The 13,759-nt window shown below is 37.3% G+C and overlaps 1 protein-coding gene across 2 annotated transcripts in view; it reads right to left on the minus strand.

Moving 5' to 3' along the window:
- The window catches only part of LOC110834521 (uncharacterized), a 100,834-nt gene that overhangs the window by 35,411 nt on the left and 51,664 nt on the right, over positions 1-13,759 (minus strand). The window lies entirely within an intron of this gene.

Consider the following 13,759-nt stretch of genomic DNA (forward strand, 5'->3'; position numbering starts at 1 on the left):
CTACGATTATACTCAGATCAAATCGTTTATTGTTGAAATGCGAACAACATTGTGCCCATACATGATTTATTAAACACAAACAGCACGCACAGGAATTTAATTTATTATATCACTTTATTAAAATATTCATAAGTTATATGAATTGACTTGAAATTTTCCGTAGTGTTTTAGTCAGCCTCGGTATTTTGTGGCCTGACTATACAAACCGTTGTGACTACCGTCACAGAGAAACTTGTAGAGAGAAAACCAAAATTCCCCCATGGCGTGCAGACACCGGAGGAGACCTAGTCGGCGAAGTCCCTCGGTTGCACAGCCCTGTGGCGGTCGTGGCCCACTGATGTCGAAACAGAGCGACATAAAACTATGAATTTTGAAACTCCGTGAATGAGTACATGACAAATAAACCCTATTAACCAAAGCCCCTGGTGCAGCAAATGTTTCGGTCGCAGGGACCAAGAATGCCAAAGGAAGGCCGGGTGTCTAAAGTTGCCCGTGTGTTAAAACCCGGATTAGAGCAAAATTGGGGGGAAAATCCCCGAGGTTTTCCTTAGTGGTGCAAAGCGCAGAGCTGACCTACCCACGTGTGTGTCGAAGCCAATGATAAGCTGCCCAATTCCTGGTCTAACTCGTCATAGTGAAACCTCAAGTGTGTGTAAACCCAGCTATAGTGTTTAAGTGTTAGGGGTTCTAAGCTCGGCTACAACTTGGGGCCATAAGATGTTCACAGCTTACTGACGTCACTACGCAACCGACCAAGCCGCTGAGGATGGCTCGTGACAGAACAGTTTACCATAAATAACAAAACCACAGGATCGTGGTAACTATAAATGTTGTGTCACATATTTACTGTTTGGCGAAGGATGCACAATTTAACTGTTTAGACATCATTTTGCGACCCATGACTTTATTTTAGATTTAAAATTACATCTTACTTGACTCTGATTGTTGTGTGTGGTTTTTAGACACACTGAAGATAATGTGTAGGAGCTTGCAATGTCCTACTGTGAACCTCGCCTTTATGCAGTTACAAACGAGATTCTGCAGACCGAACTTCCACGTGGATATCCATTGCGGGACATTGTAAAACCCTGTTACCGATTTCAGAACAACTAAATTATGGCAGCATTGTATAGCTGAGGACATTCAACTGCCAAAACTTAGGTTAAGCTACTTTAAGCATAGTATTTTTAAGTTTCGGCGTGAATTCATTTTGTTGACTGTTTCGAGTAACTGACACAATTAAGTTAACTTTAAAGCCATGCATCAACATAACAGAGTCCCACATACGTGCACACTAAATCCATAAGTAACATATATTAAAACTGTTAGCCACATTGTGCATAGTTTTGCTCCTTAGAATTATGAAACATATGCGTCTGCTTTGTTTAATGATTATTATTATTACTGTCTTGCCTCATATAAACGAATAAATGAATCCTCAATTGGGATCGGGTGGTCACTGCACATTCATGAAACCCGAATGCGTATTACCGCATTTGCAAGAACAAGCTGACCGTCCCTATCCCAGGCCATTTTAATCCAATCCACTACCTTACACACTCTTTCTCTTAGACTAATTTCAATATTATCTTCCCGTTTATGTCTAGGTCTTCCAAGCGGTCTCTTCCCTTCAGATTTTCCAACCAACTTTTGTATTCATTTCTCCTTCATGCGTGGTACATGTACAGCTGATCTTTTCATATTATTTGATAATTGTAACGATGTTCGTTGAAATGGAGCTCATTAGCCTATTTATCAGTTTTCTTTAGCCTCTCGTCTTTATTACTTCCAAGCTGTCTCCTCAATATCCTGTTCTCAAACATCCTTAATGTGTGTTCTTGACTGAACAGAACAAACATCTCTGTCTTGCGTTATCTAAAGGTCTGTGACGAGGGGTCGAGGGGGTATGATATGTAATTGATACATTTGATACCTTTTCAATCGTCTCGCGCTTATATATAGCCCAGTTAATTCGAAAGTAGCATAAAGAACACCTCTGAAACCCTTTACAATCTTGTTTATGTCATTCTTCATGATTTTGAAAAGTATAGAAATCAGAGTGGACTTTCATTTGTAGTAGAAGTTAGTAATTTTAATTTGTTACTTGAATATTTAAAATGAGTCACGGTAAGTTAGTTTTGTGTCTGACCACGGACTGGACAGACGTGGTTCGGTCTCCGCGGGTTTAAAGGATTTTTCTTCTAGCGTCTTCTTCCAGACCGGTTCTGGAGACCTCGGGTTCTTTCCCCGGGCAAAAGAGTGGCAGGGGCTTGACGCTGACCACTCCTCCAATCCTAATGCCGAGGTCAAGTACGAGTACGAGCTATAGACTTCCTCTTTTCCCCCCAAACTCGTCTCTGACGTGTAGCGGGACCGTTTTACTTTTACCCTTTAAAGTTAACACGAAGTAAAAGCTGGCGGTGAATTACCGGGCGTCGTACGGCAGGGGTGTGTTCATGGGTTCCATATGATTTAAAGAAGAAATAGCAATTATTTACATATTTGACTTTGATCTTTGTAATGAAGTCTCGACATGTCTTGTTTTGTTTCGTTTGAGATAGAAATTGAATATTTTAATATAAAATATAAAATATAAAATATAAATTAATATAAAACTAATATTTTGATGAACTTTGTACTTCAGAGGGAAATTTTGGTAGGATGTCAAATGATATTTTTAAGACATCAACATGACAAAACCGACAGGTCTATAATAAATGAGGGTATAAAAAACGTTTATGTTATTTTATGAAAGATCTTGTAATTTCACTGAATTTGTTTGTTTTACTTAATTAAATTATTATCCATTTCTGATTTCTTATTCCTTATAGTTTTCCTAATTTGTTAACGTGTTCATTACTAATGTTTCAACAAGTTGTAGCCCGTAAAGTGACACTAACCTGCATCTCATATTTATTAACATAAAACTCCTATTAACTCTTTTATCCTTGTGGCGGGGGTGGAAATACTATATACACAATCTATAATAAATGCGTATGGATGCTGAATTAGATGGAGATAATAATGTCAATAGATTTCAGTTGTACGATCCATTGTAACATAAGCATCAGCTGTGTTGTGACAAAATCTGTACTGACTCCAAACAAAATCTCGTTGATGTCAACAGGGAATTATATTTCTAGTAATTTCTCCATTTACGTGAAAGAATCTTTCCTGGTAAATGAACAACTGTATAGATGTAAGATGTTTGGCGTCTAAAAAGATATTCAGACAAAACTTACCCAATTTCTTCCCAAGAACCCACCGATTGTAATCTAGATCTAAAATTCCTTTCTCTCGAACGTTTAAAAAATGAATTTTGTTATAACTTTGTGTGTTAGATGTGTTGACAATCTATAATACGTTGTTCATTTAATTTCACTTTAAACTTTTTTTCTTTACTTTGGTTATTTTGGTCCCAACTTTGCCCTTTACAGAGCAGTGGTAATTATGTATACCATTTGCCTTAATGGCCATTAATCGTACATTCCAAACAAATCTTGGCTAAACGCGGTTAAGAGAAGAAGAAATAATATTTTATTAGTCGTTTTTGACTTCTCGTCTGATCTTATAGACTATGTCTTCTAGCACTTACAAAACAAAAGAGATTAGATGCATTTCGTCTTGCAGAAGCTTAACGAATCTACAGACAGACGAAGACTGCAATGAGGATGACTCTCAAAGGAGTCACCGCTCCTTTTGAGGTAGTTGCTATTTCTTTGTTAGGTGTCTCTCAACGGTGAATTTATGTAATAAAATTTTCCTGCATATTAACCTGTATTGGCTGCGAACCCGGCACAGCAAGAAACACACTTTGTTATATTGCCGCATGTCAATCAGCATTCGTTACAAAATTCTAAACATGTTTCTTCATTTTTTATCGCTCTTGCAGACGGAAGCTTAAACACAACCATTTACAGTTTCGTGCGTAAGGAGAGAACCAAAACGAGTTTAATCCTATGCCTACAGAACTTGTTGATCACTTAATTTAAGAAGCGCCTCAGTGTCCGCGTGTATAACTATCTTGTCTGTTAATGTAGGTTTCCATTTGGGTGGACGGGGTGGGAATACCCTCGTCTTGACTAAGGGGCATTAACGCCTGCCTTTTTTCATCTCATGTCCTTTTCACAAATAAATCTCTTGCTACCGGGACATGTAAGTAAAACAATTACATGATATGGAAAAGGATGTTACTCCAACTTAAAGTTACCTAAAATTAAATTTGTAAATGTTGTTTTCAGATTTCGAGCCTTAGTAGATCAGTCAGTGTAGTGACTGGCTATAGACTAGATGGCCGGTGTTCGATCCCGGACAGAGGCAGAGGATTTTTCCTCTACCTTCTGCGTCCATATCGGATCTGGGGTCCATTTAGCCTTTTGTGCAATGTTATCGAGGTCTTTCCCTGGGGTATGGCCTGGGCGTGACGCTGACCGTGTTTAGTTTCCTTTAAAGTGCAATTTTAGTCGAATTCAGCCAGAAAAACCACTAACCTAATTTTAAATCACTTGACTTATGAAGCAATGTAATAATTCGTCTAATGTAGACTAATTAGTTTTAATTAATGTCGGATCCAATTTACATTACAAGAATATTGTTTTAGTTTGGTGTCAAATCAGTTCTGAGTTCGTACCTTTGACGTATTATGATTAAACAGTGCAGTCAGTCACTATTAGATCTCATCTTCTGAGACAACAGTGTGGAAATTATGTTTCAATATTATGAGACAGTTAGCAAGATAAGGATTCGATGTTATTATAGACATATATATACACACGTGTTGTGTTTGTTTGGGTGTATTCAACACACAATCCTTAGATTTCTAAAGTAGTTTTAATACGTGTTTCCTTCTTCAAATATAATACATAAAAATAAATATCCAACTCGCCACTGAAAGAAACGTGGCGGGCGATAAGACTTGCAAGACAACATAAGTAGAATGCCATTAGTTGGGAACAATATCTTTCTACACGACTGGTATGTTCTAAATCCTCCTAAATGCACATAATATAACTTTTCTCTCTCCACAATTTAGGCGTCTGATACAGTGACAAGACTATACAGCAAGTTTAATAAAGACCTGACCGATTTTAAATGTTCATATGTGTAGATCTAATTCAATTACAACAAACAATCACACAATAATTTTTAGAAAAAAAAGTTCATAGTTTTATCACAGTTATTACATGTATTGGCATCTAACGATACGGCAAACATCTATCCAAACCGTACGTAACCCATGCATAGCCACTGATGTTACTGGCAATGGTGGAATGTAATCCCTGCCACTGATATTCCCCAGAAGAAGTCTAGACCTCGGAGGCCAAAGGATTCTTCTTGCCCTTCCGATTCTGTGTTGTGGTAAGTAGTCATGGAGCAACTCCAAACTCTTAGGTGATAGAGGGTGGGTTCTCATTCTTCTTGAAATTTTATGTCCTGCGGAATATCGCGTAGGAGCTGTGGCTACTCTCCAGAATACCCAAGTACACAGGTGGAGTCGGCAAAGATGAACCGGTCCCTTTGAACCTCAATAGAAGCTTTCTCTAAAGTCCAAATAAGACACTTGCGTGCTTCTTGGTGTTACAGGATATATAAAAGGCCGTATCGTCGCTAAATAACTCCGGACTTGGGACTTTTCGTCAATTTCTAGCAGTTTCAGAACAAAAAAAAACTTGTTTGCGCTTGTCTTCAAGTGTTGTAGCAGCTTCAGACTACAGCGTCATGATTGTTACGAATCATTGTATCGATACTAATGTCAGACAAGTTTCTTTTTTTCCTGGTGAAAATACAAGTTCCCACGCCGCTGATTATGAAGTTGGCTGAGATGTTGAGCCGTGTCGTCTGGTAGAACTTTGTCGATGATAGAGGTTCTTGCTACCTCCATCATCGCCTTGCACGAATCACAGTTCCCAAGATATTTTATTACTGTATTTGCCTGCACTACGTTTGTTTTTGGACCACTATTAATTGTGTCTTAATTTGGTTAATTTTATTACAATGAACTATATTAATAGGTGATTTAAAGGCAGTTTATCTGATATGTGGATAACTGTTAGCCTACTTTGAAAGCTCAAACTAAAACATCTACTAAAATGCTTCCCCAGTGATCAATCACACCAATTTAACCGCTACTTTGTCTTTCAATGTATTACAATTCAATATTTCATATTCCTTTCACATATACAGATTCGACCAAAGACTTGTAACATTTAAAAACCGTGTGTGTGTATAAAAAATGTGTGGCTGTTATTAAAAGCTTTGTCGTCTGGTCTCTGGTCTGTCTTAACTTTACCTCCGTTATGATTTACTGACGTTTTCGTTCCACTTTCCGCTTATTTTCCCCGAAAGGTAATGCGACGTAAGCACCGGTTTCTTACAAATCAGCAGTCCTTCAGGCCCCCCCCCCCCACGAAAAATACTGAAAAAGAACAGAATTACCGTGTTAAGAGGAACGTGAATGGAGAAACGGCTTTGTAGTAATAAACCTAAGCTTTGTTATTCAAGTCGTGTCACGTGTCATTTAAAAGAGGAAATGGCGCTGGACCGTAGCTCATAATGTATTCAAGGCCCGTTAGAATGCCACACTCCATACATCGCCAGTTTTGGCGTTAAAACGCGAGTGGCAATAAACTGAGAATGGTTTTGCGTGTGTGTCACTTTTATTTTTTAATGTGCAAATCTCAGAATATTAAGAAATTAGCATATGGCACCGTTGTGCTGATAAAGTAATTATATTATCTTTATAAACTACTGTCTGAAATATCCCTGTAAATAACCCAAACAAATTTAATTGGGACAGCGACAGAACATATATAAGAAAGACATGAATATACAATCTGCTTTAATATGAAACTCAGTTCTTACACGGAGTAATCTTTTTACACATAAGAAAATATTTGGCGACCGTATTATGGTGTTGTAATCAATGGCTAGTGTCAATTATTTCTATGAATAAAGTTAAGGTTATATTATAATTAAATTATGATTTATTTAAACTATAAAATATGTTGGCTACGGGTATTTGAAGGATTTCAATTTGAGTACATATTCGTATTGATGATATACACATACATCCAGACACAATTTTGTTCACAAATTACGACGTAAAGCAAATATCCGTCTTTAACTGAGGACTTATCAGTAGAACTCTAAGTATTACCTTTACACTGTACATAACAAATTCTACCTTTGTCTCTAATTGCAACCAACGTCGAAAAACCTTTGTGTTTCTTTCTGAAACAGCGTCATTCATTTGTGGGTTGCTAGTTGCATAGTGTAAGGATAAACTTTAAATTTCCTTCGAAATGTTAGGGAACATATAATCAGTTTGGAAGGTAGTTTTATTTTGTAGTTTTGTTCACAATTTTATTGCCTAATAATGGCAGAAATCCAATGCACCTCATTACGAATCCAGTAAAATCACTTGTATTATAATCACCCAAGTAGTTTACTTAACGGCTCTATCAGCAGTTATGGCATCGATTGTTCATGTTCCACTTTAAAAGGACATAGAAGGAAGTGGTCATAACCAAATCTAAGGCACTATTGCATCATTTGTCTGGAGAAACAAAGGAAAGCTGTGAAAAAATTTAATTCGGGATTACTTTAATACAAAGGGATAATGCTAACCACTCATCCTGGACTTTCGATAGCCTGGTGTTGAGTATACGCTCTGTCCTAATAATTTTTAATCTCGAATGTTGTTTTAGAGTGAAAATATTTTGACTTTAAAGTAAACAATTATTGTCAATAGAAACGTTTAAGTGTCATCGACACAACTAACGACTGACAGAGTTTCATGATCATGTAAGCGTGTACTACTAATATCACAAATTTACCTTCAGTAAGGATATTTCTCCGGTTGACATTTTTAGAAGTAGATGAAAGTACACATAATTCTTGAATCAGCTATATGTCTTTGTAGCTATTCTTACAAATCAAAGTAAAATAGGAAAATTTAAAAGTTTAAGTAATTTGTATTTGTTGTACTAGACACTGGTAAATAACTAGCGCAGTAGAGATGCCTATAAATCAGTCAGTCACAGCTGACTGACTGAGAAACTAACCCTATCGTTTGTAGACGAAGCTTCCAGCACTGGAAAAGGACGTTTCACCCTGACGTACGAGATTCTGCCCGCCCCGGTTGTCTTGTTGCAGAAATAGTTGGAATAGCTGCACGACATGATACGTCCGTCCAGCGGTCGTGTCTTATTGTATCCTCTGTCTAATTGTAAACGCGGCCATCAGATAATCTCGCAAATATTTCATAATGGTACATCAAACGCGGGCGTTTCTTTGATTTTAAATACCTTGCCATAAACAACTACTTTTTTCTTGTAATTAGCTCGCAGAAAGTATTTTGTTTCATACCACATGTGTTTTTACTTTCCTTTTGCTTTTAGTTAATTTATTTACCGTACGTGATGTTGAGTACTGAGAATTATTTCAACAGCAGCCATTTTTATTAAAAACTTTTGTTGATTCAATATGGCGTCCTTTGTGCGGCACTTTTGTTTGCATCATACTAAGAACTAAACCGTTCAGAACATGTCAACTCTTGCTTTTTTTTAATTTCTTTATATCAAGAACTCGTCTGGTGCTGATGTCCGACTGTACCAGTCCAGTAAAATCAAAACCCTAAGTAGGCCTAAATGGTATAACAGCAGACCTTATCGGGCAGAATTAGCAATTTGCAAAGTGTATCAACACAGCCGTAATGTTGTTTATTTAAAATTAAAATTATATGGGCCAGAATCCGGAATGTTAAATAAAATCTTCTACTTCCTGACTATAAGGCCAATTTTTAGCAGAAAATTTTCTTAATTTGCCTAATTGTAGGCCTCTACTCTTAACAAACCACTTCAAACTTTATACTGTGTTTAAAGTTTTTATATTAAAGCACCTTTTTCTGTGTTATTTTTATTTTAATATAAACCGAACTTTCTATTAATACATCCAGTACTCACTTTGTCCCTGACGTTTAAGAATGCGTCTGTGATAAAGAAATCCAGCTGTCGTAATTTTATTCCTATTTTACTACTAGTTAGATCGATCTAATCTAATGCACACATATTCGTTCCCCTGTCACAGTTTGAAACGTCAGTACCTTGCGATAAATAGGTCTAAAACTGATCCCCATTCATGGTCGCCATGTTAGTTAATGCTATTGAATTAAATTTACCATTTATGGCCTCTCATTTCTCGAACTCAGTCTACGCACGAACGGACACGTGAAATTTAGGTTTGCGGAAGTAATAGAGATTCTTCTAAGTTGGTAACCCTGCCGAGTTCCATGCCGCTGATTCATTAATTATTAGACTCGAAGATCGCACGCTGTTTTCGACTTTGATGACGAGGATATCGGATTCTGCAGTCACGTCTTCGCCGTTTGCCGGAAGTCTTCCCACCAGCTGCCCGTTAATAAGGATACGCTATGACTTGCAGATTCCGACACAGAAAACGTCGGATTAGATATGTCCAGGACTCCAGCCCCCACACGGTGACCCCAAACACTTATTTCTAATGTTACATCCAGCTGTAACATTTATCAACAACAAAATAACTATAAAATTGCGTGTTATAGCGTTCAATTAAAAATATTGTAACACATAGGCCAACCACTTGATCGATCTTCACAAAACGTGGTATGAACTTTGTCATTAGATGGTATACCAACATCGTAATTTTCAGTTTTCTGCGATCGGTAATAATTAATTGACAAATGCATGAATCAGTGGGAGAAGCAGTAACACAACTTTATGTACCATAGTGAAATTCTGCATGACAATAAATATTAAAAATATATAAATATTTTGTTTCTTTTGGTAACGTTTTGTACAAAAATTACTCTGATTTTAACTATAATAGCTGTAAGTAATGAACAGCTAAGCGCAGTATATTAAATTTGGTTTACGAGTACATATGAAATATTGCTTTTTAATCAACAACACGCGTGCAACTTCTTCAACTAATACGGACGATTAATCGAGACAACCATGTTTTTAATATTTACTGTTTTGGGGATAGATCATAAATACATATATTCTAATAATGTAATGGTTGAAATATTTGAGGTTTTCAAGGCAGCGAGAAAGTTCATTTAGTTCTTCTCGATTCTGGGTCTTTGTACACTAGTCAGTAATAAGATATTGTAGGTGCGGCATATTGTGATTTTATTTAAAAATAGTATTAAAATTGTCCGTCAATCACAAGACAGTAAATTCCATCTTTTCCTTCTTGAGATCTGAAGTGTCAATACTTGAAAGTGGAGGAATTTATATATGGTTTAAGAAAGGGAATCATATCCTTTAAAATAACCTTTACGGTTATATCCATTGTGAATTCACATAGGATATTTTGGTCCACGCTTTCAGCACTTTAGCATTAATCTAATTGAAGCAGTAGCGAGTAAGGCGCAAGATGCAAAACGTAAAACATGTTTTACCCAAATACAGACAAGAGGTAGGCAACGCAATATAGTCTTTGCTACAGAATGTCAAACCTTTTTTCACAAGACATATTCTACTTGCGCAAACGTGATTCTCGTACCGAGCCATAGCCGTATAAGAATTACCTCTGTCTTAAGCTAAATCAGCTAAGCTTTTTGAATTTAGTTCTACAGTTACGAGCATTTAACCGTAATGTTGAATAAGGAATAAAATTCGTCAATCTAAAAGGCAATTAGATAAAATAATTTTTATAACATGGCTTCGTGTATATCCAAACAGCAAGTCTTCTGTCGAATAGAACAAACATTTGGAAACACCCAGTGTCTATAGAACAAAGAATGAAAAACGCAACTCGCATGGCGGAAAATCTACTACCGTTAGTTGAACGCAAGTGTATAGCCCAGTCAACTCTGGATTTGATTAAGAGAGGCGACATGATGTGCGAGTATGTATGGTGAAAGAACAAAAGAGAATCTCTTTGATCAAAAGAGTTAGAAGACTTAGATAATGGTTTCAAAACTTCATGAGCAATGGACCGAGGAAGGCACAATCTTTCTCTCTTACTCAGAGCGGCATCAATGATCAATGATCGATGATCTATGAAGAAATTCTTCCGCGTACATTCGTTACATATGTTGGAACGTGTCTACAATTCCCTATATCAGTGTTTCTCAAACTGTGTTCCGCGGAACCATGGAGTTCTGCGTAGTATTCTCGCAGGGTTGCGAGAAGGTCTTGTCCAATCGCATACTAACTCATTTTACGATGTGTTCGTTACAACAACAAAATATTTAACTTTACACAATTCTTAACTTTCCTTTCTAGTCACTCTATGCTGGCTTAGAGAAACAGAAAAAATCGACTATCGATCAGTTGTGTGCGACATAGGAAGACTATTATACGATAGGAAAGAATCAGATGGAGCTATGAGTTTCTAAGATGTCTGTCATTTGGGGTTTTTGCGCCGTGTATTCTGGTAGAAGTTTACCAACTTTTCAGAGGTCCTTGCTGCGATAGCACTGATTGTGGAGGCAGGAAGGATCTCTGAAACGTCGGTAAACATCTACCAAACTACACGGTGCAACAACCCAGAAGACAGCCATCTTAAGGCTCACAGCCGTGAAAATCTCAAATAATACTATACATTTCTACTTCAGATACGAAAAACATATTATGTAATAAATGTAAATAAAGTGACAAATATCTCCATTTCGCATTCAAGCGTGTTGGTGATATTACACTATGCCTGATTACAGTGCATAATGTTTACCAGACTATAGGAAAAAGTTCCACGATTCTAGGAAAATTACAACGGTATATACATGTTGATTACAAAGGAAAGCCTACAGCGTTTCTTACACTTAAATGTGATAAATACGAGTTCTTACATCTAACATTAATCATCGAAGATAAAGTATTACAATAGTGAATTATTCTAAAGGACTCTGACGATGTTGAGCACTGTGTCATTCATCGTCTAACTCTTGTGAAATAATGTAAATTTAAAACACTCTAAAAATGGCGATGATTTTAAATTTACGAATTAAAGACCATTGAATTTAAAAATTCCCAGTGCACTCTGCGACAGATTGGACTGCAGTTACTCAACGCCTCTGCTACACGAGGCAGAATTTTGTTTCTTGTATACACGCCACGCTCAGAAATGTTATTCAGATTCGACTGTTCGAATCAGCAATATTTGCAAGTTCGCCTGAAGAAACGTCCATCATAGCTTGCCACTCGACCGACGTTTCGGTGAACGAAGTGAATTACTTGTACATAAGACCAATTCGCATTTCTGTTTGAATTCACATCTTTCTTGCACCGTTCCAGATGAACAAAGTTTGTACTCAAGTCATAGCCGTGATATTTATCGACTTAAAACGTGGTCAGAAGTAAACATCGTTGCTGTCAACTTTAGAGCGGGTCTAGACAAGGGCACGACAATTACGGTCTTCTCGTAACGGTGGAAGTATTTTTCACGCCTTGCTGAAAACAGTTATGTCGGGCTTCAGTTTTGGATAGCAGCTCAGGTCTAAGTCAAACACAATGTCAAATGCATTTTGAATTCTCGCAGAATCTCTATTAATTTCCTACAATTGCGACGTTTCCCCACATAACAAGTTGTTTTCCGATACTCAGAAGTTTTATCTTGAGGTGACGTCAAAATTATTGACGAGATGGAAGATTAGTAAAGGGATACAACCACGAAACATGGCGACGAGTGGCGACTGGTCGCTAGGACTCCTGCCTTGTATTCCAGAGGTCTGGGATCGAGACCTCGGCACGGTATAGGCTATGTTGACTGAGCTCATTCGTCGGTTTTCTTGGTATCAGCTGTTCTCTTCCACATTCTTTCAAATTCGTTATTGATTTTATCATTGGAAACTGTGTAAGTTTAAGCTACCACCCTTTGCCTTAAGTAAAACATTAATAAACAGACAATCTTTTACCTTAAGTAAAGTGAGTATTTAAATCAAATACATTGTTATGATGTATGTATTTTTAAAGATATTGGTTGTGGAGTATTTAAGAACAGTCGATGTGGTCCCGGAAGCGAAAATATTTAAAAGGAACGATAATGCGTAGTGAGCATTTATCATAGTTTTCAAAAGCGAAGATTTATTTTTCGTCAAGTATTTCCCCGATGTCATTTAGACAAGGAAAATTTCCATGGATTGGACTGCTAAAATTATTTGAACGGGATAAATATGTGTTATGTGTGCAGCCAGCAAATCTTTCCAGCGACGTGAACAGATAATGCAAGATTTGACCAGGTCAGGAGTTACATTACTCTTTATTGAGTACCTAGGGGCAGAAATGTGTTATCACATCGTCAGGAGCTGACAGATACTAAGAGAGTACAAGGATGACCTTCGGTCTTTCAGTCCTTTTCCCAAGGCGTACGTGGGAGGAGAATACTTCAAGTGGATATCAAGGACACTGACACTGTCCACACAGTCTTCCCGTGTTGGAGATAGGTCAGGATGGGACAGCTGATAAATGCGTTGTTCCAACATCATGGCTGATATATGTTGGTGCAGATATGTAACACGACGGCGCTGAGGGGTAGAGGTAGAATTGATGAAATGTATTCATTTTTTCAGAATTGTGATAAAAGCACGTGATATCTGATGGCGTTCGTTGACCAAGATAGAGATTATATTATATTGTATTCATCCACGAGAAACACACAGCATTGCAATTGTCCTGACCAGTAAAATAAAGCAACCTGAGTGTCAGTATGAAGTTCAGGAGTGGTAATTTGCCCGGAAATATTTTTGGCTAGTGTAAGTTGTGGAATCCAAATTTTA

Source organism: Zootermopsis nevadensis, unplaced genomic scaffold (assembly GCF_977971745.1).
Source record: "Zootermopsis nevadensis isolate Lab colony 2312 unplaced genomic scaffold, Znev_1.0 Znev_ptg000008l, whole genome shotgun sequence".
In the NCBI taxonomy this organism is placed as follows: domain Eukaryota; kingdom Metazoa; phylum Arthropoda; class Insecta; order Blattodea; family Termopsidae; genus Zootermopsis; species Zootermopsis nevadensis.